Source organism: Mauremys reevesii, linkage group 16, assembly GCF_016161935.1.
Source record: "Mauremys reevesii isolate NIE-2019 linkage group 16, ASM1616193v1, whole genome shotgun sequence".
NCBI lineage: Eukaryota > Metazoa > Chordata > Testudines > Geoemydidae > Mauremys > Mauremys reevesii.
Window position 1 is genome coordinate 30,577,009 of NC_052638.1, and position 25,961 is coordinate 30,602,969.

A 25,961-nucleotide genomic window follows, 5' to 3' on the forward strand; every position below is an offset into this window, starting at 1 on the left:
TATACCGCTTAAGGTCACACAGGGAATCTGTGACAAAACTAGGAATTGAACCCAGATCACCCAGATCCTACACAGTGCCTTACCTACATGATCATCATTGCACTTAACATATTCATGTAAGGCATAGTTTTTATCCATGTCCTTTTTATGGCTGCAGTGTGATACGTGGTGGGGAAAACAGGACATTGTCAACAAAAAAAGTTTGGTTTGGAAGGAAAGGAGAGGAAAAATACTCTGTGAATTGAGTTCATAATAATAAAAAAATCTGTGAAAGAAAGTCATCAGAAGAGGAAGTCTCATACATTCATGAAATAAGATCACCACACAAGGCAAGGTCTCCAAGCCTTTTCTGTTTCCCTTCTTAATCGCCAGCACAGGTACAATGGCATTAAATTATGATGGACAGATGGAAAAATCCTATGGAAGAAGTCATCTAGCACAACCTTTTTGCCAGGTTGGCTGCAAATCCATCAAAACATACAGTTGTTGAACTGCTAATGAGTTCTTAATTAGGAATTAGCCAGTCATATTAATAATATATAATGTTCCCCAAGTCTATAAACCAGGAGAATGAAACTGTTACCAGCCTGCCTGCCAGGTTGATGCATGTCTATTTAAATATATGACCTTGACCATGCTAATTATACTTCACTTTTCTCCCACAATAACCAATGATATTATAACAAGCTTTTTCAAAAAACTTACAGCTGCTTTTTAATGATCCAATTGACTTATTCAGAATCCTCAAGTGATACCAGGTGCTATTGTTTGTTGTACAGTTGTGCTCCGTAGACCTCATTAGCTAAGTGCAAAAAAGGTCAGATTCTGTTTATTTATTTATTGGCATCAGTCAGATCAAGAAAATACCTTGTATTTCTCACCAGGAGTTTAATGGGTAAAATTGTCTATGGATGTTTAGAGAGACAAGGTGGGTGAGGTAATATCTTTTATTGAATCAACTTCTGTCCAGAGACACAAGCTTTCAGGTCAGGATATTTAGATCAATTATTAGTGTGTTTACATCATGCAACAGTATGAGTCAGTAGGAAAAGTCTGACTTTACCTAAATCTCTTAGAGATTTGTATGGAGCGAACCGAATAACTATACATAGTCACTTCTCAGTTAGTCAGACTGAGAAAATTGCAGTGGCTAGTGATAGTCTGCAATGACTTATGACAGTGGCTACAAGGAGAATAAAATTAAGATAATATATAGGGTGGGATTTCAAAACTGCTCAGCATATGCCTAACTTTGCTTCCCTAGGAATCGATGGGAGTTTTACTATTGACTTCAGTGAGAGAAGAGTTAACCTAAACATTAACAGTCAAACTACATGTAGAAGCATACTGAAAAGCAAATTCTGCCTCAACATAACCAGCCTACATACAGCTCTAGGGTCAGGGATACCCACGGAAGGTTTAAAGTCTGGATGCTTCTCCAAACTGTGAACCTATAGAAGGCCTAGCCAGGTTTCACACATTTTTCCACCCTTGCTATTTGTGTCATCCTGGGGATAGAACATTGTCTTGCAGTGTCGGGGGTAGGCAGAGAAAGGAGGCTACCAAAATAGCTGGATGGATCTTACAAAGAAGGAGCAACAAATAACCCTTTTACATGTCCAATGCTGTAAGAAGCAACACAGATCCACTCATTGCTTCTGTTTCTGTTTACTATCTTGTCAAGAGAGAGTGCACACATTACAGTCCGGCCTTCTGAGAAGCTGAGTCAAAATGGCTTCCATTTACCTTCCAGAATACATAGGAAAGGCTGCCTCAGCCAATCAGGCAGCCATAGCTGATACCATGTGATGTATCAACCAACCCAGTTCAACACACAAGTTTTGCAAGTATAACCACTGATGACTGTGTTTCAGGTCCCCCCTGATAGCAATCCACAGAGGATATGAGGTGTTACAACCACCAACTACTGAGCACACTATAGCGGCTTATGCTTCTAGCTCTGGAAGTCCTCAGTTCAATCCCTTATGTGTTGACCAAGAGGACAGCCATCACACAAACTTACTAGTAAACGGCATTTATGGATTTGTTTTGAAATTTCATTATATTTTCTTCTTTATTGTCCTGTAAGATACTTGTGTATGTGGGTGACTTACATTTTAAAGTGTTCTTTTTTAAGTTAATTGCAGTATTGGTGCCATAGTTGTGAACTATATACAAAAAATTAGGTTGTATATAATTTTCCTAGCTGTATGTTGTTAAACCCATATGGATTTAAAATAGATTTAGTTAGAAAGGGACTTGGAGATATTATTTTTCTATAATTTAAAAATCAAGGAAAGCCCTTTATGAATCAAGAGGGAAAAATTGGGAAATACTAACTTCATTTGATGAAAGTTGCTTATAGTTCCTTTTTGTCCTGCTATTTCCAGGAAGGAGGCACTTTGGAAATACCATGCAATTGGAGAATTGATTTAGACATTTAGGTGAGCCCAGAGGAACAAATGAGAGTGCTGTGGTCAATATTTTAGCTTTAATAGGAAATTGGGTATTCCAAAGCTCACTCAGTTCCTTTAATGAGGATTGTAGACTTCACTAAAGCCGAAAGTAATGTTCTCTAATTCTTTCAAATAAATATTTCACTTTTTCTCTTTCCTAATGTGAGTGCTTGGATAATTGAAGCAAAGTGTTGGTGTTGAATCATGGCAATTAATTTTAATTGTAAATGTACATTTCCAGAGGGGAAAAATATCGAAAGCCTCCAACACCTTTTGAGTTTTTTAAAAATGTGAGCTGTAAATCCTGATATTGCTTAAAATCCTAAGAACAAACAACAACAAAAACCCCATAATTGCTTATTTAGGATACACTAAAGTTGAATAAACTGTTAATGACTAAAAAATAAACTAAACTGACTAGCTCATTAGTCTTATTTTATATAACAAAAAACTCTAAGAATGTGTTGTGTTTGTACAGACATGAGGAAAGTGGTTCTGTAGTCTTTTGTCTTGGTTAGAGCATTGTAAGTTACATCATGCCTAATCTAGCTGAATATCACTAAGAGAAAAATAAATCTTTGGTACAATGGTGCTGCTCCTGATAATGCAGAAAGGTTGTTACTAAGAGTAGTCCCACTCAATTTTTCATTTATTGTTTGCTTTGTTCTTGACACTCAGGGGTTTAGAGAGAGAGAGAAGAAAAAGCACACATTAAATTGACAAGTAAAGGTATTTGTGTATATACTTCCTGTGCCAATGGATTCTGTCATACAACTGTCTGTATCCAGGTCACCGGGAACAGAGTTTTTCACTTGTTTAATACAAGTTCACTCAGCTTAACCATTGAAGTGACTGGAAGAGGTTGACCAAAGACTTGTTCTTAATGTTTATAGTATTCACTTAAAGGGAAATGCTGCACTTAAAGTTGTGAAGCTACAACCGTTCTAAAAAAAAATTACCTTTCTCACTGCAGATAGCCACCCTTGGTCCAAAAGATGGTCTTTAGTGAGAAATCCTTAGAGCCATTGTTCACATATGAGCCAAAAAATAAACCGAAGGGAGGAAAAATATTACTGGACAATGCAGAACTTGGCATTTGAGTAGGGTCATTAGAATATATGTTTGTGATCAAGTTTGAAGAAAATGATACAATAATATCAATGATAAGAGATTGATAAATTACTTTTGAGCATGGCTAAGTGTTTAGCAGAGTCTAATGAAATCCCCACATACACTTTTATTTGTGTTGCAGAAGTGCCTAGTAGCCCATTGTCCTAGGTGGTGCACAAACACAGAACAAAAAGACTGTCCATGCCCCGAAACAGCTTACAGTCAATAAGACAAGAAACCACAGGTGCATACACACTGACAGATGACGGGGGGCACAAGGAAACAGTGCGGCAATACATGTCAACATGATAGGCTGTGGTCTCTGCAACACCAACCTAACTGTTTTCAAGTTCTTTGTAGGCATCATGGCAAAGAAGAATTTTATGGAAGGATTTGTATAACCTTTGTAAAGTTATCAGCCAAATCCTTCTGGCATTCATTATGCCACTTTTGAAATCCAGTTGACTTCATCAGGTCTAACTCTCACTATCAGTGTGGCCAGAAGGACTTCAATATTTTTCTCCGTGGGGGTGTGGGTACAGGATGGGTTCTGTTCTCAAGATGCTGGTGGAACAATTATATTGGTTGTGTTTCAATGAAGTATCTATGATCCTTTCCAAATAACGTTGTTTTATTATGGGGAATACAAGAGAATGAAAGGGGTAAGGGGGACTGGGCATGACAATTTTAGGCTGTGTTTTTGCAAACCTGAAGATATCTGTTTTAGTTGCCAAGACACAGCTGTCACAATGTCAACACATGTTCTGCTGCACTGTTAACCTAGCCTTGCAGAAAATGCTGTTCAGCCAGACAATAGTATCAGCAAAGGTATGAATGTGTCAATTAGGAGAAGATTAGTTTGCTCATCTGGGCTTATTTGTTTTCAAGATTTCACAGTTCTAGACAAAAGACTGTGCCAGTCCTCACTTTTGAGCAATGTGAAAATCAAATAGACCATTAACCATAACAGAGCCATCTGCATCTCTTCCAAGCATAGGTAGTTTCTATAAGCCACAGGAGCAAATTCAGCAGGTACAACTTCATAGAATACAGAAGTGAGTTTGGTCCCAAATCTACAATAGCCTGAGATATCCCTGCTAGGGATATAAGTGTCTCTATCTAAAAGCACATCAAAAGAACCAGAGGGCTGGTCTACACTACGGGGGGAAATCGATCTAAGATACGCAACTTCAGCTATGTGAATAACGTAGCTGAATTCGAAGTATCTTAGATCAAATTACCTACCGTCCTCATGGCACGGGATCGATATCTGTGGCTCCCCATGTCGACTCTGCTACCGCCGTTCGGGTTGGTGGAGTTCCGGAGTCGACAGGAGCACGTTCGGGGATCGATATATCGTGTCTAGATGAGACGCGATATATCGATCCCCGAGAAATCGATTGCTACCCGCCGATACAGTGGGTAGTGAAGACGTAGCCAGAAAAAACAAACAAGCAAATACTTACTATTCTCATTTAAAGATAAGTCTAAAAAATATCTTTGGGTGTGATCCAGAGCTCATTAAAGTCCATGGGAAGCTTGCCATTTACTTGAATAGGATTCAAAGCATGCCCAAAGTTAACAGTCAGTGGAAAGACTCCCACTGACTTCAATAGGCTTTGGATCAGGCCCTTTGTGGGCTCTCTAATTCATCTGCTGATGGGTAGAATCTTCTTTGCGTAACAAAAAATAATAATTACAAGTTTATAAGAAAGTGCAGGCCAAATATTTTCAGTGGTATTTGAAAATATTATCCGAAATGACTGTGTTCCATCATGTGGTTTTTATTCTATGTGAGATTCATGTTCTGTTCTCCTTTAATTCTTTGCACAGTTTTCAATCTTATGGCTCAGGAAATAATTTGGGATAATACAAACCTGCCCAAATGATCTGCAGAACTTATCTCAAACTATGTAGGAATGGTTCAGTGTCCACGCCAGCTCTGGGCAATAGTTGGTCACATAAGTGTCATCAAGGAGTCTATCCTTGAAGGGTAAGTCTGAAAAGGGTGAGAGACTCAAATAGTCTAGGTCAAGAAGAGTGCTGTTCAGACTCAGGTCGTAGAAAGAATGAGGAGGCCGAGTCTTGGTTTGGTTTCTGTCCTTCCTAGGTGCCCCAATTCTGTGATGAACAGCAACATGGCTGTTCATCAATTCCCAAACTCTTCCAGTTCTCTCCCTCCACCTCTTGAAATGAATCTCTGAGATTGTTCTCAAAGATACACCACAAGTTTCTGAAATATCCTTGCAAGATTTGTCTGCCTTTTTTCCTTTCTCTCTCAAAAGAATAGTGTTTTTTCCCCATTTAATCACCTTCCAGTGGCTCTTCTTTTTTCTCCCCAGTGTATTAGCAGAAATGGTATTAGAAGCATGGCATGCATTTTGATTTTTTTTATGAGTCTTTTGATTCTTTCACCTTTCTGTTAACCTAATACCTTGTCTGTTATATCTTACCTTTCTTCTTTTACAGAATCTTTAGTATCATCCACTTTGAAATAACAAACATGTTTGCTGGGCTCTAGACCTGTTTGAACTGTGAGATCTGCCTTCACTCATATAATGCCTAGTTAGCACATCGGTGGTAAAGTACATTCAGCTTGGTTATCCACTAAATGTCTTCAAAGAAGATGAAAAGATGGGCAGGAAAAATAAAAAGTTACTTTTTATACACAGATAGGAAATCAGAAGCCTTCCCAAGTAACTTCTAAAATCTCTAAGAAAGGGATTATTGCCTGGGCTTGTTTTATCCTCATTTGAATATGTTTCATATACTAGAAGCCTATCTGCCTTTTTAGGTTCCTAAATACCTTTAAAAATCTGGCCTCAGGTGCACAGTTTTCTGATAGAATAGAATGTGCTTTGTGGAAATGGAACAGCCCCTTAACTTACCATTCTCTTCTGTCCAATAATAGTCTCAGGACACCAATGCTGGTATTTTAGGGCTGAGTTGGGAAGCTACCCTCTTCCTCCTCTTCTTTGCTTAGGGCTGCCCTGCTCACTCTGTATTCCCTTCTACACAGACTGGTGGGGTGAAGACTCTGGACTCTGAAATGGGAGCAGCAGGTGGAACTGGTGCTTGGCTGGGAAGATGCTGAAACTCCCAACATTTCCAGATGATAGATGAAGCAGCAGCACTTGACGGGCCAAAGATCTAGCCCATCGTCTTTCTTTCTTCTAACAGAAGATCTCCCCTCTGAGAAGGAGATAGAAAGAAGGGGATTCCCCCCTCCCCCTTGATGTGCCATCTTCCCCCCCCATCCTTGAGTGTGCACAACATTTCTCTTTTGCAATGACCATAAATCTTCTAAAATGCAGGAAATTTCATTCAGGTTTCCAAAATTATCCAGGGTCAGCCCTCTTCCCCCACCCTTACTTTTGTTTTTTGCATCACTACCAATTCTCCGTAGTGCTGAAATCTAAATAGTAACCTTTAAAGAAATAGGAATAGGAAAGAGATATACCAGGATGATACTCAGGATGGCTATAAACGTGTACACACACAAACACATGCTCTGAGGCTCTATAGGCCTGCTTGAGGACATTAACTCCTTTGAGATAACTTCCATTCTTCTCCTAATTCTTTCCCCTTTCTACACCCCATCATCTCAAAATGATAGAATGCTCTTCCACTGCACGTGGTTGAGACTTGTGAGCCACAAAAAAACTGGGCACTCCCCCGTATCAAAAGTTAGATTCAAAAACAAAAAAGTAAGCAAAAGACATTTTGACTATGTTTAAAGAGCTTCACGGGTATTGAATATCCCAGCCTGTATCAAAGGTAATTGCCCATCATCTTACAAGAATCTAGCTGATACAAGTCAGCTGTACCATGGCTACTCTTTACTACAAGCTCCATTATACAGTAAATCATTTTGTTTTTGCAAACATGTCAAACTTCCAGGCAGAATCATCTCTGAAGGTAATTGTCTCATAGCATGCAAGTATATGTATGAAAATCTCCCAGCTAGCACCATCCTAATCTTCTTTTCTTGCAGTAAAGACTCAAATGCTCTCTCAAATCATGAGGTCTAGCCATGTTTTCAGAATTGTTGCCCTTCCCTGACTTTCCCTGCATGCCACTTACCTCTGGTACAGCTGTGAGCAGCACGACTCCTTTGACAAATGTCTGCACTGAATATAAATTTGCTGCATTTTGGCAGATCTCATGTTTTCACTTTCAGATCTTTGGAGAGACTATCACAGCGGTTTAAAACATTATTGTTTTGATTATAATTATATAGAGAGAATGCACGGCAGTGAGGTGCAGTGTAAAGCTTTTATCAGATGAGTTTGCGGTGGCGGCATTACTCACAAGTGATGAAGCAACAAATTAGTTATGCTGCTCATCACAAATGAATACCAATCAAGCCTGTATGATACCCCTTCATACAATTTGTATGTGCCATGTCTTTTATGGTAAATACATCTGAGAAATGTTAGTTTTAAACTTTTTTTTCTTTCCCCACTAGTTGGAGTCAAATGGCTCCAACCAGGATAAATTTCAGAAACCTCAAAGAATGAGCTAAAAGAGTTGCATATGCCTCAATTCTATAAACACATACTGTATTAGATACAAAGTAAAGTGAAACATTTAGAATCCAAAACATGCTCCTCATCTGCTTTTACTAGTTTTAAATCCTATCACATTTGGGACCTCCAATTACTTGTGTCCCTTTAAGCTGTCAGTAGATGCAGACTCAGTTAAATACATGACTTGCTCAAATTAACTATGGTGCCATTAAATATAAATATATAATATTTAAAAGGGCTAGATCCTCAACTGCTGTAAATCAGTGTTGCTCAATTAAAACTAATTCCTGTTCAGAATATTTGTTGCACATTCATCCCTTTTTTGTGAATTGTTTGTGAACGAGTCTTGATTGTCTTTAGATCAATTAATTCATACTACTAGTAGTAATTATAACACCTAGCTCTTGTATAAATATTGGATGAATAATTTTTAACCTGAAGGTTATTCCAAACGGTTCATATTATTTATCCACGATTTAACATCAGTGTTGGGTAGCTGATCACTGAAATTATCTGATCCTGTTTGATTGGACGACTAAATTTTACAATGCTGAATAACAAATCGTGAATAATGGTACTAATTGTTAATGATTAACCATTTTTCTTCTAAAATTTGTGAAACTTTTAGGATTCAAAACATTTTCACAAATACAGAGCAGTGATCCAAAATCTTCAGGTGTGGCAAACTAAATCTAGCTCTTTCATTCATGAAAATATTAGTGAACAACTTTAAAAAAATATTGGCCCAGTTCTAATGAGAATAAATATGGAACATTTGATGATGATACAAGAGGTAAGCAAGCCAAAACCAAAAGGTATTGTTAACTGAAGAGCCAAGACATGATGGCATACAGCAGAACAGTTGTCACAATGTATTTTTGTATTCTCAACCCACAAAGAGTGTTACATTGTGTTAATAGAAGAGGTATGCTTAATGCAGATTAAATAATGCCATGTTGTAGCTACGAGATTGCTCATAGTTGAATGTGACAATGTTGTCATATCATAAGTAAGAACTTTAACACCAGGGTGAAAATATGAAAATTGGAGAATATTTCATATGCAAAAAGTAATTTCCTCTGCCAGTGATTCTTTGCATTATACCTGATGCTAGAAAACAGCTTTTATTTTTGAATGTCAGCTTCTTCCATCACAGCCCAGTTCTTTCTCTTTTGAATCTGTAGGCAATTTGTAGTCCTATGTTTATGATATTAATCATAAGGTGTCGTCTGTTCCTCTCAAATGCATCTTATGAGTACAGCATCAAATTTCCATTGAGGAAGTCATGTACTCTCCTCTCAAATGTTGGCCAAAGATGCTTTCTACATTATAAATTTAAGAAGGGACTGTTCCTTCCAACGTGATATAGTCCATGTGTTTTAGAAATCTAGGTTGTTGATGGCACACATTCAGCCTTATCACTTAACTTCAGAGTTAGGAAGGATGAGTGGGTGCAGGAAACAGTGACGAAGAAAGTGATTAATTTAAAAGATCTAGTAAAATTAGTGGAAGTTTGAGAGTTCTCATTAGGCTGTGCTTTGAACTCTTTAAAGAATTGTTCTGTATCATCATTGGTAGCAGAGTTAAATCTTCTGCCATGTCAATGTGAATATATGTGAGTAAAATACTGCCAGGCCTGACTTCCCCATCCTGTGGTAAAATTTATGGGATGGGACAATGCCAGAGGAATTCTCCAGTAAGATACCCTCCACAGAAAGCCTTTCATGCTACCCCATTGTGTGGGGGCGATTTTCACCCTCCCCATAGAAAAGACCATCTGGCCCATCCTCAAATCTGAGAAGGATCACTGGAGTGCACTGCAGGCCAGAACTATCCATGTGAAGGCCCTGTGCCTCCTGGCTGGCTGTTTGTCCCCCACTCCTCCCGGTGTGCTCTGCCAAGCTCCCTGGCAGCATAACTCCAACAGAGATACCTCCAGGATCCTTGGGCAGTGATCAGCAGAAATGGCTCAGCCAGAATTTTTTTCCCTCTTTCTGATTAAGCCCTGCAGGAGATAGGCCAATGTGCACCCCCTACCTACTCTTTTACCTTGATCCAATTCCTTTCCTCTTCCTGGCCCACCCAGTCTCCAAACCCTATCCTAGCATGGCCTCTGGATTTATGGAGCACCCTCTGCATCAGCCAGGGGTGGAGAAGGCAGGGCTGTCGATGTAGCCGAGGCCACATCTATGTGGAAGTTTTCCCTCTGCGTGATGATCTAAGGGAAGCATCCACCAATGAGAAACAGCTGGATCCAGAGATAGCAAATAAGAGCTTTGGAAAGGGACAGTCTTACCACAGAGAACGTTATCAGCTGGATTACAAGGGAAATCTTTTGTCTTTTCCAAGATTTTCTTCAACACTGTCACTGCCAGTGTCCCACTCGTCAAGATGATGTAGATATAGTCAGTTAGATTACAGAAACACTATGAATATTTAATCTTACCCATTTTTACAAACTCAGTTATTTTAAATGCAGCACTTTACATTTTGCACTTTTAATGCTATCAGATAGAATGATTCTGTTATCTGAAAGGAGAAATAAACACTCCAGACTACACAGTTTGGTATTTTAAATATTTTTTTTTTGCTTTTTAAAAAAAGCCTGAACAGTGATTTTTGCCTAATTTCAAACATCTTGGTTCAAATACTTGACTTGAACACAATAAGCTTCCTGTTCAATTTAAGAGAAAAATAAAATGTTAAAAAGATCCAGATCAGAGGAAGTGAATTGATTAATTTAAAAAGAAGTGTTGTTTATATAGCTCGTGAGCCCAGGCCTATTGGAGTCAATGGAAGGACTCTGACTTCAGTGGAGCTTGGGTCAAGCACTTCATGTATAATGGCCGCTTTTTGTGCCAGATTAATTTTGTGAGGAGAAGGGGTGATCTATTATGTATGATTTATTTAGTAGCAAGGGGAAAATGTCTTAAATTAAATATCCCTTGTGGATCCTCGGCCAGGTTTACATTTCAGAAAAAGATCTTAATGATAAACAAGCTTTTCAAAAAACTATGCTACAAATACTCTGATTAATTTGTGTTAAATATATGTTAGGATAAAGTTTCAGGAAAAGCTATTTCATGACAGGAGAAGAAATGTTCATATGGAAGATGTCCATGTCCTTGGTATTATGATTATGGCAGGCCTCAGTGTGTAGCACTGTTACCCATAGTCATGCAGGCTATCTTTGTATGTATCTATGTAAGCAAATGGTCAGTCTTGGGAAGGCATGCTGGTTATGCAAAACTCTGTTCTGAGTAGAAGGAGTTGACTCCATAGCATGAACTTTTCTTTCTACCTTGGTCTTTGATTAGAGCCAATTCTTGAAACAAAGCTGTTCTCTGGGAACTCTGTTGGGATGAGATTGCTGAAAGACGGGATTGCCTTGCATGCTATTTGACCAACACTGTTTTAACACTGGTATGCAATGAGTATATAAAACAAGTTTCACTTACAGTATGTATACCAAGATTTCATGTCACTGATTTCTCCTCAACTGGGAAAGCATCTTGCTACTTATGGTGTCATAAGAAGAGACAATGCTATACATCTGAAGTTCTTTAAGGGCCTGATCCAAAGCCCAGCAAAGTCATTGAAAAGCCTCCTATTGACTACAATGAACATTGGATTTGGCGCTAATAGCAGATTACAGAGATTAAAAGTATAAAAAAAATATTCTGATCACTGTCAGTGTTAATACAAACTGCTTTGCTTATGATAGCAGCAGCTGCTCCACCTTAAACACATGGAAATGAAACTGCCAAAGACATTATATGGTACTAAATGTATTGCCATAGGGAAGGCAAGAAGGTGTACACGCCTGGATTAAATTGGCTGTAGCAGCACTAATTGTTTGGGATAGGACATGCTGTGAAATCTATGCCTCAGACCACAGATGACAGCCCCATGGAGCTGCCTCAGAGCACCAGATTGGGGAACCATACACCTCAGTGTAGAATCCATGTTCTTTTCCAGTTGATACAGATGTATGCCCTGCTAGGAGCAATACAATGATGTTGCATTGAAGTTAATAGGAATGGTGGAAGCAGTGAACTTTAGGGACTGATCCCAAATGGACTAGATTATTCATTCCTGGTGTTATCTGTTTTAAATGTGTTTAAACCAAGGAAGAACTTGTTCTTAAATATCTATTTAAGATCTATTGAGAGAACAAAGTGGGAATAACGATACTGGCTTTCTTTGTAAAATGCTTTGAGATCTACCAAAGAATGGTGCTATATGAGAACTAGATGTTATTTATGATTAAAGTGTATATTCTGGGCTTTGATATCACTGAAATCTTCTGGTAAAAAACTAAGAAATCCAAAAGAAAGCAAAGGGGGTTAAATTGCCTTTTCCCAGCCATTGTCTGGTATTTTAAAACACATTTTCCTGCTTTTTGTGCAACATTAGGCCTTGGAAACATAACTTCAATTATTTTATATTACTTGAGATGTGTAAGGCCAAATTCACTTTTACAAAGTAAAATCTGGCCCAAAATGCTTCTTTAAACAATGCCAGTAGGAAATTGCTCATCTTTATTGTACACATGGCTAATAGAGATACTAGTTTTTTGATGAAAGTGACCTAGTAATTAGCTACAAAATGTCTCCCAAATTTCATCCATCCTGAAATATTTTAATGCAACTACATTTTAATAAAAGCTTTGCCTTTTCTGCTACATTTTTGACATAATCTAATGTGATGTTCTAAAATGCAGTATAGCTACTGAAAAGGAAAATTGTTTCAAATGAAGTGGGTTAGAAAAAAGTGTTTTTTCAAGAATTTAATTTGCAATCTTTTACAAACAGGCTTAAGCTGAAATGTTTTGTGCTGTGATTGATAACGCATGTATTTAAATTATCAAAGTCAGTGTGCCTGGACATATTGAAAAATTTCTCACTTATCTAGTATTATAATTGTTTTCTGCTTTTTGAGTCTGTGGGTAAACCTGTATACTGACAGGAAACCAAAAGAAGGAATAAATTCTGAGAGAAATGTTTGTGTTTTTTTTCTCATTTTTAGATCCTACGTGTTCCATAAGGCCCAAACCCAACAAATCATTTAAGTATACACTCACTCTCTAAGTATGTGAGAAGTCCACTGAAGACATTGAAACAGCTCATGCTTAAAATTAAGCTTGTGCTTAAATGTTTTGCTGGATTGGCGTCTAATTAGGCACAATCTTAGGAGTTGCTGAGTCAAGTTCCATTAACTGTGATACTGCAGATACCATGGTGTGGTAGCTTTTGATAAATGTTGTGTCTTTAATGGGAACCACTCTATCTCCCTTTTGTATTTAAGCCATGTGTAGCTAATCTTTCCTCATAATTTGTATTCTTGAATCTTGAATAACTTTGGTTTCCCTGTGCCACTTCCTCTGCTACTCTTCATCTCTGTTAATATTTGTAATAAAAAGGACTGTTAAGATTTATTTAATTTGTCCTGTGGTTTCCAAATGTAGGAGAAATTCAGGAACTCTGCCTTTCCCTTTAAATATTTCAATGGCTAAAATGAGATGGAATTAAAGTACTAACATAAACGTATTTAAAAGTGTGTTCATTTAACTTACCAGATATTATTTTCTGTTTGATTAACCCAACTATGTTGACTAACTGACCATGCTAGCGAGTATTCGAGTATTTCTCTCTCTCCTTCCCTCCCGATGTGTGTGTTGTAGTAGTGCCCTAGCAACTTCAGTGCAGAAAACATTAAATGACAGCAAGGAAAAAACAGTTGTTACTTGCAGGGAAACATATGATTAGGATACTCTCTTATTGCTGGATCTTTTTTATGCATTTTATTTTCATTCTTTCACACAGTCATTGAACAAGTTGGAAAAAAATGCATCCGCCTGAAACAAAGAAAACATATCTATTCATCACCATTCAAAATATTGTCACCACTATCTCCCCAAATCAGCAGTATACTGTTGGTGCTTATGATTTCCATAGCTGTTGCTGTATGGAATCCTTCCAGAGATGGCTAGAAAGGTTGTCTTTGACAGTCTAAGCTATTGACTCTTTGAGCAAGTACACTACTCTACCAAATACTAATAAAACCAGAAATTTTGGTTCATTTCTCTAGATAAATGAGAGAACCAAAGGATAGAGTCATAAACTTTAAGGTCAGAAGAGACCATTATGACCATCTAGACTGACCTGCACATTTGCAGGCCACAGAACCTTACCCACACACTACTGTAATAGACCCATAACCTCTGGCTGAGTTACTGAAGTCCTCAAATCATGATTTAAAGACTTTAAATTACAGCTAATCCACCATTTACACTAGTTTAAACCATCAGGTGACCCATGCCCTACACTGGAGAGGATGGCAAAACCACCTGCCAATCTGACCACGGGCAAAATTCCTTCCTGACCCCAAATATGGTGATTAGTTAGATCCTGAGCATGTGGGCAAGACCATCCAGCCAGACACTTGGGAATGAATTCTCTGTAGTAACTCAGAGTCGTCCCCATCTAGAGTTGCATCACCAGCCATTGGAGATATTTGCTGCTAGCAGTCACAGATCAGCTACATGTCATTGTAGGCAGTCTTATCATACCACCCCCTCCAAAAACGTATTAATCTAAGTCTTGAAACCAGTTAGGGTCTCTTGCCAACCACTATTCCTCTTGGAAGGATGTCCAGACCTTCACTCCTCTGATGATTAGAAACCTTCACCTAATTTCAAGCCTAAACTTGTTGATGGTCAGTTTATAGCCATTTGTCTTTGTATCCACATTGGCATTTAACTTAAACAACTCCTCTCCCTCCCTGGTATTTATCCATCTGACGTATTTATAGAGAGCAATCCCATCTCCCTGAGCCTTCTGTTGATTAGGCTAAACAAGCCAAACTTGGAGTCTCCTCTCATAAGATAGGGGTTTTTTTCCCCTCCATTCCTCATATCATCCTAGTAGCCTTTCTCTGCACTTCTTCCAGCTCATATTCATTTTTCTTACACATGGGAGGACAGAATTGCATACAATAGTCGAGGTGAAATCACATTTTATTAGCATGCTCCCACATTTTGTGTCAAGGTCAGTAATAAAAAATGTTAAATAAGACTGATCCCACTCGTAACTTTCCCTCCACCTTTCAGTATGACCCATTGTAGTCTCCCCTTTAACCAGTTCCTTATATAGTCACTAGCAGGGATATTGAGTATGTGAGAGTCTGTGCTGGATTAATGCATATCAAAGATGACTTTGGGTTAATGATGCAAAGTAGAAGTAAGTGAAGAGTTCCAAAGGGAGATTACAGTCATGGTCTCACACTGAAACAAGTTAGAGAGAGCACAGCCTAAGAACATCTTTAGTTATAAGAACAGGAGAACTTGTGGCACCTTAAAGACTAACAAATTTATTGTTAGGCTTAAATAAATTTGTTAGTCTTTAAGGTGCCACAAGTACTCCTGTTCTTTTTGCGGATACAGACTAACACGGCTGCTACTCTGAAACCTATCTTTAGTTATGTGGCCAGAGAAGTAAAGATGAGAAATTAGCAGAGGAAGTTCATTGAAACAACTTGGTCTGGAGAAGAGGGCAATAGAACACAGCAACTAACATTAATAACTGAGTAAAAGTACCTTGCACTTACACTTAGGGAATACCTTACACTTGGGAAGACTATTGTTAAAAGTAGCAACAAGACTAATGGTACAAATCAAAGGTTCTTAAGATTTTAGTTATCCCAAGAGTGGTCAAGTAATTAGCAAATCCCTGCATAATGAGTTGATTTCTGATTGTGGATTTCTGAATTCATTTGCAGTGGTTTCAAAAACTATCTATAGCATCCGTTTACTTATTAATTTTGTGTAGATTTTTCCATTGACGGATTAGGAAACATTCCAAAAAAATCACTAAGGATTTGAGTTAAAGCACATTGATTTCATTGGGGTTTGGATCAGGCCCTAAATTTACAGATCATCTAGGCTCCATAAATTTACAGAGCTCCATCTATCTCCTTGAATTAAATAAGTTCTGTTTGCGAGGAAAGCCAGAAAAAGGGGAAATACCAGTATAAGAAGTTAGTTTGAAATTTGTATAATGTTCCTGTCCCGAGACCAAGAAAAGTACAGAAAGATCTATATCTTATTTTTGATTTGGGGTGGAATTTGTTATGTGAGCCACAGTTCATAACCATTAATCACAGTAAGACTGGATGCTCATGGAAAAAGAGTTATGGTGTAATTTATGGGGAACATAAATTATACAGAAAAATTATACAGAAAAAGCATGAAGAAATGCAATTTTGAAGTCTTCCATGCTGGACTAGTAATGTCGAAAAATACTATAAATTGAGATGAAATATTAAAGAATCACAATAGACAATACTGTGCTAGAGGAAAAATATATCTTCCTCTAAACTGAAATAGAATTTTTATTTCTTAAATTTGACCTAAAATGACAATTATAATTGGATATTTACAATGAAAAATATGTAAAAAGCCTACAAGCAATAAGTCAGTGATTATGCACTTGCTGAAAACATGCACTGCACTTTAAAAAAAAATCCTAATTAAATCCTAATTAGAATGTGCAGTAGAGTGTTAATTCTTGCTAGTTATTCCTCTAGGGCCTTCCCTAAACCTTCAGGAACATAAGTTTACTCAGATATGTAAGAGATAATTATCAATAAATAGGGACCATCACATAACGTGTTCACTGCATTGCTTATTTGTGGCTTACTGTCTGTTTTATCAGACAGAATAGAAAATGTAATATGGAGAATTTTTGTTACAGATGAGCATTTTCAGCTTCATCAAAATGCAATTACTGCACTACAAAAGGCTGGTCGTCTTATCATTGTGAATAATGTTGGCATAAGCCTAGATTCCACAAACCCAAGTTGAGATGCTTGCGTGTTGGAAAGGTCATCTTAGATCTTGAGATGTGATGAGCGCAAAGAAAAATGAGGAAAAACATAAATTCTCAATTAAAAACATTTGACCCATTTTGTAGTGAGGACTCATTCTCCTTGGAATCAAGAAAAGACCACTTCAGAAGGTCTAAGTGTATGTTCTTGGACTTTTTTATTTTGAGGTCATTTCCCAGTTTAAAGCCTTTGAATTGTTCCACCCATTATTTTATTTTGTTTTCATACATACTTTCCCTCTGATGCCTCTGGTATTGGCCACTGTCAGAGATAGGAGAGGAGGCTAGATGGACATTTGGTTTGATCCAATATATATCATATATACATAAGCACCAATCCATTGTGGAAAGCACTGAACAATAATTAAACATGCATTAAAAAATTCAACAGGTCAATCGGGCCATAAAAGACTATTAAGGAGAATGAAGAGTGACAGGCAGCCACCAATAAATCAGCCAGCAGATTTGTGTTAGAAAAACAGATGGTTTTACTGTATGAGATATGCTTTGAACATCATCTGCATAGGACTGAAAAGCTTACCCCTGAAGCCATGCATAATCTATTTTATTAGTGTTTAGAGAAATATGGGGGTCAAATTAGTTCACTTGGCAGCTTAATAATTTATATGAACAAATCATTGGAAAAAAATCTTTAACCTTTTCATAAACTGGGTATAAATTATCAAATGTTCTAAACCTTGAAACATCCTTATTGTTAAGGTCTTCACTTTGACTAAATTCAAATATTTAATTAGTGTCATTAACAAAGTGACTGAGAAAAGGTTGTTGTCCTCCAATCGCTTCTGTCCCTCTTCCTACAGCAGGGAGGCTGTCACCATCTGTGATGGTTCATGGTTCATTACATTCTTGTCCTGATGTCAAAAAGGATCATCTTTCCCATCTGAAAAAGCCAGTTTTAGATCTGTTTTGCCCAAATTACTAAACTTTTCACATTTTTTTCCAAAGTGCATTTAGCTATGTTAAAGATCCCATTATCTGGGTGGGGGGGGAAGGTGCAGTTTTTCTAAATAAATAAGTAAAATTGATAGATATGAACACAATGTCAATATGAAACACTATCGTGCTGAACATCTACTGGGCCTGAATATCACATTTAGATCTGGCTATCCAATTTCTGAAGTGTGTTTACTTTTACTGAAATTGGCAGGATCCACTTGTGGCTTGAAGCCTTATTTGAATGAATTGATTGTCCTATGTTTTCTTGGAGGTCAGTTTGGTCAAGTGTTCACTTCTTTTCATGCATATATGATAAATCATTAATATATATTTCCCTACTTTATTTTCTTGCTTTTGTTGATCTTAATTCTGAAGACTTAATCCTAAAAATGAGCAAATGGTAAAATAAGATTTTGAAGGGATATAATGCTTTTCCTCTAAATATCACAAAGACGTGTATGGGTATTCATTCAGTTTCAGATAGGTAAGTGGTATTACAGAAGCCATTTTACACAAACTTTGGACAATGAGTTTATGGCCCAGATCCTCAATGCTATTTAGGCTCCGAACTTCCACTAAAATCAGTAGGAGTTTGGAGTCTAAATACCTTTGAGGATCTGAGCCTAAGTGACTTACCCAAGGTCATTTAACATAGTACTCAGCCCAATTCCACTGAAGTCAGAATTAACTGAAATGGTGTAGGCTTGGGTCTTGAGTCAGAAACAGAGCTGGAAATGAGAACCTTGAAGTTTTTTTCAGTTACCTATTTTTCCTACTAGACTATGTTCCTAGATCCTCTTCCATTGCACACTTGCTAAAGCTAATGGTGGTAACATGTGTAGACGTTTCACGCATTATTGTGCTGAGCACCTGCTTCTTTACAATAACTGAACTTCAAATAACAAGTTTGCTGCAATACAGCATTCAAATTCACCATTCATTACAACACTTGCTTTTCAGAGATGACTCTTGCTTTCTTTCTCTTCACAAATTCATAATTCTATATACAGTCTGGTTTTTAGAGTCTATCTTAAAATAGGTTAGAATAAGTCACAATATTCCTATTATATGCCCCATCGTCCCATTCCCAGGATGAACGTTTTTTAGCCAAGAAATTTTCAGTAAGCTTGAAGTCTTCTACAATTACAGCGCATAGGATGCTTTGACCTCCAGCTGTTTTTCCCCCTCAGATGACATTTCATCTTGAATGTAAGCTAAAAATTAATCCTTTCTCTGTCTCTTTATGAAAATTAGCAAGACTTGAAATGTATCTTTGGACTACTATGTCCACGTTTCTTTCAGGATTTTCTCTCTATTCTCCTATAGCTTCAGAAGTTGGTCCAATAAAAGAAATCACCTCACCATCTTGTCTCTCTGATATCCTGAGGCTGACACAGCTACAACTACATGGCATACAATCTCTAGCTAGGGCAACTAGTAGTATATCAATATGAATAATGACATTATGCACAGAAGTATTCCTGTCAGAAGATGTTGCTTACTATTAATATATCTTCTCTGAACTGCCCGTGTTGACATAACATCAGTCCGTAGACAACTTTCCAGGAATGATGCTTCTGGGAGTTGAATTGGCACACAGGAGGTCACTAAGTACAAAAGTACTCTAACAATAGCCAAGCGTAGATACTGGTAGCAGGTGATCTAATATATGTATATATCTATTACCTACATACAATGCATGGGCCAGATCTTTATTTGTGCACACTCTCAAACACTAGATGTACCCTCTGCCAAATTAGATATCTAAGTTAGCCATGTGTGTAAGTACCATGTGTACATGCACATCTGGTATTTCATGCCTAAATTAGATACATGCAGCAATTTGTTCATGCCACGTTGAAAGCTGGGCTTTGAGTTTTCCAAGGAGAATCAGATTTCATACAAAAGAAAGTCAAAATCAAAACACAACATTTTGATCAACCCCAAATGACTTTTTTTCTCAGAATTTTCCTCACTGGCAAACTTCAAAAAGCTTTTTTTTTCCAACTCAGAACAAAACCAAATTTGAAATTCTTGAATTTCTTCATAAAATGCACAACTCTAATTACCCTACATCAAAAGGGTGTTGTGAGCACACTTCTATGGATGTGATGCTCAGATTCTATGGTGATGGCACCATGTAAGAACCTAGATTGTAAATGCTGCTGGTGCAGCATTCCCCTCCCAGGAACAGTGGTCCTTAGAGTTTAGTCAGTGTTCACCACACGATCAAGTAGCGTTCACTCTAGACTAGTCAGGGCAGGGTTGTTTTCATTAAACAAGGAAAGAAAAATAAGACCTTTAAGTGCCTGGTCAGGTTCCTGGCTCTAAATTTTAAGCCCATCTGTGTATTCTTCAATCTCTCCTAAAGAACAGGATAGTTTTACATGGGTTAAAACACCCAGGTTACTTGTAGGTTTGTCAGACAAGCTCATTTCAACATCAGCAAATCAAATAACGGCTATGAGAAAAGACATAGGTTTGTTGCATAGAAGGCAAGAGGGGTCATCAACTGGCATTTACACAGATCTGTACTTTTAAAATATAGTATTAGCAGTTCTTTGATGCTTTCTCTTAGCAGCAGCAAGTGAAGACTAGAGCTGTGCAAAAAAGAGGAAAATAAATGTTCTCTACTAATGCAAATCACATTTTCGTTGCTTTGTTTAGAAGGTTGGGGTTCTCCCCTCAATTGGCATCTACAAAATGAAGATAGAATCCACAGATGGAAAATTCTTTTTTACCAAGGATTGAAAATCTATTTTCCAGGTAAAACTGCTGTACAGAGAGCAAACTTTTCACCACAGAAGTTGTATTCACTGACACAAGGTCACATTTTTTTTTACTTGGGATCATATTTATACACTTTTTATAACTAGTTGTTTAGGAAGTTTTTCTGGTTCACAAACCATTGCCATAGCCATCTAAATATCAGAAACAAAACACTGATCATTACAGCACTGATTTTATGCTGTTTATAGAACTTTATGCAATAATATAATCATCAAATATCTATTAGGCAGGTCATTAGCATATTGCAGCATAAGCCGCTTTACTCCAGCCAGGCCGTGTTGTTTCTGTGTTTTTTATTAACCTGAGTGAAAGTGCGGACTCTGTTTGTACATATCAAACCAGGTATGTCTATCAAAAGTTAATATTTTAAAAGGTGTATTTAGTATATGAATGTACTTAAATAATTGGTTATCACATATTCGGTACTCAAAGTATCTGCCCTCTGTTTTTTGGGGTGTGTAATTGATGTGTTAATTTTTCCATTACAACCTCCCATACATTTTGAAACCACTCCTATAATTTTGGACTTTTTTTTCCTTTTTTCTAGTGAGAGGCTCTCCATAGTCTAGTAGCTACTAGCGGAAGAGAGACGTGTACATTTTTTTTATGAATATAACAGGTATGTAATGAAAACAGAAAGTGAAAAGAGGTCATTTGTATTCCATTTTTTTTCTTTAATATATATATTTTAATCATATGTGTTATTGTTTGCAGCATGTTTCCTTACATAATAGAGCAATGATGTCAGGAACAGTGTTCATTGCAAAAACATACATATTACACATGTACAGAATTAATAACAAGAACTACTAGGAAATTGTACCAAATTCCTTTAAATTAATCCTGCCTCTCACATTAAAAGACATTTTCAGAATGTAATGAATGAGGATCTGCCTAGAGTAAGGCCTGAAGGATTGAGACCTATTTACTGAATTTCTGATGCAAACTCTACAATCATGTCTTCTGAACTGCGTTGAAGTCTCTGTAGACCTTTTAACTATTTGTTTTCACCAAGCTTTATTTCTTCTGGCTTTAAGGCCGTATGGTAAGAAATTATCCTCTGTTCTTTGCAAGCTGGGTGGTTGTTCTTATTAACACAGAGAGAGCTTGTATTTAACTAAATTTATTTTTCTTTAAACATTACATAACATAGCAATGACAGTCACTTGGAGTCTGTTCTGTCCCCAGCCTTCTAGAACCCCACTTTCCCCGCTTTTTAGTCTCTGCAGCTACCCTCAGAGCCTTACACAACCATAGTAGCTATTCCACACATATGCTCATGGCAGTTTGTGTACTCAAAGCTCATGATTAACCTTAGGGCTTGATCTTGCACAGGCTGTGATCCAACAAATCATTTAAGTATGTACTTAACTATATGAGTAGTCCCACTGACTTCAATAGGACTACTCACCGGGCTTAAAGTTATATGCAGTGCTATTGTAGCTACTTTGGTCCCAGGATACCAGCAAGACAAGGTGGATGAGATAATATCTTTTATTGGCCCAGCTTCTGTTGGTGAGAGAGACAAGCTTTCAAGCTACACAGAGCTCTTCCTCAGGTCTGAGAAACATACTCAGAGTGTCACAGCTAAATACAATACTCGGTTCATCAGTTGGCAAGAGCAAACTGGATGAATGCACAGGTTTGTCAAAGAAAGGTGGGGTGCAACCCACAGTGAGGCGCAGAGGAACAAAAGGGATAGGGGGCGAGGCGGCAGGCAGCGTCTCCAGACCTGCATGGGAGGGAGGGCTCAGAACAGTGGCTCAGGCTGAGCCAGCCCTGTGCGGGCAGGTGGCCGGGGACCATGGGCTGGCCCCATGCTCTGTCTCATTTTCCCTTTGGGAAAATATGGTCACCCTATAGTAATTCACTACTTCCTGCCTCATCCAGAAGCAGAAGTGCAGAAACAATAAAAAGGAATGGGAAAAAATAAATAAACTTTCCAAAACACCAAAAAGCCTTGGTTTGTGCTTTGAGCAATGGTTTAAGAATTTATTTTTCATTTCATCCTCACTCTCCCTAGTTTTTGCCTCTTTGTAGTTTGTGTTTTGGTTTTGTTAAGCTTCCTTGTTTTCAACCCAGTATTCCAAGCCTGTGGCTATTTCATTTTTAGTAGTTTGGCGTTCTTACCCTGCCTTGCTGTTTCATGTTCTGTTTATGATGAAGAATTTTCTTTAAGGTGCCAGTATTATTTCTGATTAGTTGAAGTCAGAATTGCAAGAAGTAACAGATTCGATTCCTCTTATATTTTAGCCTGTGTTTATGTCAGAAAAGTTACTACAGAATAGATTGTGTTGGGTTTCTTTGAGTTAAAAAAAATCAGTGTGACAACAGTTGACTGGATTGCTAGCCGTGCTTATGTACTATGCAAAGTTTCAATATCATTCACGTTTTGTTTCTCCCTTATGACTAGTTCTACTCCACTTGTGTTTGCTGGTCTGCATCCAAAGAGTTATTGCCGAGTCAGGAAAGATGACTTAGATACACATCATAGAACAAGACCTCAGGGAGAAAGGAACATCATCCATGTCTCTCTTTACTGCTTTGCTATCTACTATTCCTGTTATAATGCCTCTTGTTATACTTTTAATTACACTAGTTGCTTTCAATGCTTTTCTCAAGGATATTCAAGTACTCCCTTGAATTTTCTATTTTTCTTGCCTCAATATTTGCATTTAGCATTAATATTGTATTCATATATTTAATGAATTGATTTCTCATTATTCTTGATTACATTTTATTCATACTCATGCAGCCATCTGCGCTGTTCCTGAGCACCTTCTTCTACATGCATGTCCTAACCCTCTCATTGATATCAGCGTTGCCCAGGATCAGGCCCATAGTACATCAAGGCTTGTGTCTCTCTTTCTCTCATATTTTTCATTATTCACTAATTTATAGAATGCCATATCTGGCCCTGGCCACACTTGATCTATTTGAATTCTGGTCCTTTAAATAATTAAGCCCTGGGACTTAAAGATAAAATGAAACTTCAAATGGCAAGACACAGAGTGCAAACAAAGTGGAGAGAAGGCAAACATCATGGAAACAGTGGAAGATGCTATCACTGCTTGCTGCAAACCAAATCAGGAGGAAACTAGACACCTCTAAAGTACAGACTTGAATATTAATCTGTACCAATTTCAGTTGGAATACAATATGGCAAACATTTCCCCTCAATCCTCAAAGCAAGTTAAAACAACCCCCCAAACAGCAAGGCTAAACAAGAACAATGCAAATTGAGTTACAATAAAACATGATTGGCAAGCAGAAATGTTAACTTAAAAACTGACACACAGGCAGACTTTGCTGACTCTCTCCAGCTGCCAGCAAGTTTCTTCCCCTTGGTAGGCTCTCAGCTAAGGAAAGCATACTAATTCTCCCAGCTGGAGACACAGTGGGGGACTGGGTAAAAGAGCATGCCTGTACTGGATGTGAAGTGTAAGAATTTTTACATGCAGAAATATGCCTCTCTCTCTCTCTCCCTCTTATTTATTTGTATATATAAAAGTTATTGGAAGAACTGGCCAGTTTCAGCAAATAGAAATGGTTACCTTAGGGTCAGCAGTATTCCTTTGTGCTTCCTTGTACTGGACTCACTCCAGTCATTACTTTAAATATTGAGGTTAGCTACCTTACCTTGCAAATCTTACTCCATTATCTAAAATGGTTTGTGAATATGTGAGGCTAATGCATCTGAGAGTGCTAGTTTTGTGCAGCTCTTTTGCTCTTGACGGGGAAATATGAGGACTGCAGCTGCTTTACTTAGAGGAAATATATTGAATGCAACAAGTACAGAGGAACGAAGTGGGAGGATACTTTGTGTTGTCTTTCCCTTTGGGTGCCTGCTCTGCCTGCATCATGTCTCTGTATGACCCAGAAGTGGTTGAAGTGAAAGCCAACCTCAGCACTTGAACAGTTGCTTTCCATACATGACTAAGGGATGGTTATGTGAAAAAATTTCAGAGACATACATTTCTTAAAAGTAATAGTATAGCTGCGCTTGAGTTAATTATAGACATCTTTCAGCAAAGCCCTAACCATGAGAGTAGATCCTGAAAATAGTTTACCCCTTACCCGTCTGTAAATACATGTTCCTTACTAGATACTGATGGCAGCTGCCATCTGGTGTCATTCCATTGAAAGGCTCTAAACATGCCATCAATGTAGCCAGAATCTCTCTTAACTGCCTTGTTAGTTATCTTAATGCAATTATAGAGCCTTCTAATCTATGCTCTGGATACAATTAGGAGTCAGGAGAAACCTGCCCTGCCAATATGACTACATGCAAAGAGAGGTGATTGATTAATGACTGCATCTGCCAAAGTATCACCCTATTAGCTTATGACATCTGTGCCAATACCTGAGCCTGTCAACAGGGAGGCATGAGTCCATTTTCAGTAACTTCAGCATAATGTCCAAAAATGTTTTAACCTTTCAAAAACCCTTTTGTCTTTTCCTTTGCTTAAGGAGGAAATCTCCCTGCATGCTATTGGTAGGTTGTTGGTACTGTCTGCTAGTGTTTTTTGTAAACTCACAAATGAAACCCCATCCAAGGAAAAGAGAGGGATATAATAGCAACCTATAAGTTTTCATCAATACCCACCAAGGATAAAATAATGTGTTGAACACATCACTATTTATGTATAACTGTCTTTAATAACTATAAGCCTAAATGTTAAGGAAAGTGGCGCCCAGACAATCACTAAATAAATAAGTAGAAATCAACTGAGTACAAAATTGAATGGGTTATACAATAAAAACACATTAATCTATGTGTAACTTGCAATCTAGTTGAAATTAAACAAATGAATTTAAAGTAAACAAATATAACTGTTGTCTTGTCTCTGCTATTAGTAAGTCTGTATTGTAATTTCTGTTTCCTTTTACTGCTCACTTGTAAGAGGTGTAATTGCAAGTTTTAATAACCTCACCCTTTAGGAAAAACAAATGTTGTATAACAAACAAAATGTTCTGTTGGAAGCTTTTCCATCAGCTCTGCTAAAAACAGCCCTACTTTCATATTAGAAAACAAAACCAACCTATCCCTGATACAAAAATCTACCACACATCTACCAAATTTTGTGTAGAGACACAATTAAAAAAAATATTTCTGGTAACACTGGAAAACTGTCCAAAGTAAATCACTTCCTGTTAAATGTATAAAAATAAACCAACCATACACTACATGGAAAAAACAAAAGGGGTAAAAAAGCTAACAGTGTGAAATTTTA

The 25,961-nt window shown here is 37.6% G+C and overlaps 1 long non-coding RNA gene across 1 annotated transcript; it reads left to right on the forward strand.

The window, feature by feature from the left end:
* Positions 1 to 20,620: 20,620 nt before the first annotated feature.
* On the forward strand, positions 20,621 to 25,508 carry LOC120384846. The gene is made up of 3 exons (XR_005589138.1): positions 20,621 to 20,703; positions 21,275 to 21,346; positions 23,141 to 25,508. It is a non-coding gene; the product is annotated as an uncharacterized LOC120384846 (long non-coding RNA).
* Positions 25,509 to 25,961: the final 453 nt, after the last annotated feature.